Here is a 1,637-nt window from a genome sequence, read left to right as displayed (position 1 = left end):
GAGAGAGAGAGAGAGAGTGTGTGTGTGTGTGTGTGTGTGTGTGTGTGTGTGTGTAAGAGAAAAAAGAGAGAAAGAAAAAAAATGTGTGAAAGAAAATGTGAAAGAAAAAAAACGCAAGAGAAAACGTGAAACATACATTAAACTAAAAAAATAAAAAAGGTAAAAAAAAGACAGAAACTAAATTGTAGTACACGCAAAAATAACAAAGATAATGGATACTTTTTATTGTAGGTATTTCATATAGATAAAAATCGTAAAAATAATAAAAAGGAGCATACTATATTAACAGAAATACTGAAAGAAGAACTCGTAAAGTTAACGGTGTTTTTTCTGCCTATACGTATATCCGACATCTCGCGAGCGCGCTGTGTAATTTCTTTCGTACATAAATAAAAAGGGTATAAAAAAGACAGCAGACGCGTCAATATAAATCCGGCATCTTGCGTTCTTCTCTCTGATATAAATGATTAATTATTACTACTATTATTATTATCATCATCATTATCATTGACACTGTACAAAGTCGGCAATAATTTTAAGAGACCTGCCCTTAAGATACCCCGTCTTATGTAATCGTTCAGAGATGAAATAAATGGAAGAACTCCATCTCGGCTTCGAATTAGTCTTCCCTTCCGGTTTTATAGCCAGGAAGGGTTAAATCTTACGAGTTGGAGAGAATGAGGCCAACATTCAGGCAATGAAAATATCCAAGAAATGTCCGAAAAAAACGAGAAATATTTGAATTCGTGATTGCTGTCATATTCGTCACTATCAGTTTTACACAGTGATTACATAATTATTGCGATAAAAAATAAAAATATAACTTTAAATAATTGACAAAAATAACAATTAGAACAAATTAAACAAATACATATAATGTATTAAATAAATAAATTATGTATAAATTAAATATTAATTAAATTAATTTTATTGTGTATCCTTAAAAATATACTTTAGTATACATAAGTGAAATATACATAAAAAGTAAAGCTATAAAGCTTACCTAACAAATTTGAATGAACGTGATTAATTAAATTATAAATTTTACATAAAGATACTAAGATTATTTTGATCGATTAGATATTATGCAAGAAAGATAAATTTGAATAAAATATCGCGTATCGCATATAAATACGTAACGAAGAGTATGAAGTATTTCAGCAGTATGAAAGGAGAGACAGAATACGGAAGACAGAATTTAACAGTGTATGAAATAAATTAAGCGGAAAGGTATAAAATCAAAGTTAGAATTTTGGATGACATGATATAAATAACATCCAATATTTGATAATTTTGAAATATGTAAATATATATTTTTTTATTTAAATTTTAATTTAAACACCGTTATTATCAAACTTTTTGTCTTCGCAAGTTTACCATAAAATTTTGACAACGTTCATTTTTATTATTATTTTACGCAATTATCTATTTATTCTTAGCATTAGATTTAAGAACAGAGAGAGAGAGAGAGAGAGAGAGAGAGAGAGAGAGAGAGAGAGAGAGAGAGAGAGAGAGAGAGAGAGAGAGAGAGAGAGAGAGAGTAAGTAGTAAGAAGTAGTAAGTAAGTAAGTAAGTAAGTAAGTAAGTAGTAAGTAGTTAAGTAGTTAAGTTAGTAGTTAAGTAGTAGTTAGTAAGTA

Source organism: Atta cephalotes (genome assembly GCF_000143395.1).
Source record: "Atta cephalotes unplaced genomic scaffold scaffold00047, whole genome shotgun sequence".
Taxonomy (NCBI): domain Eukaryota; kingdom Metazoa; phylum Arthropoda; class Insecta; order Hymenoptera; family Formicidae; genus Atta; species Atta cephalotes.
This window is presented reverse-complemented; position numbering follows the sequence as displayed.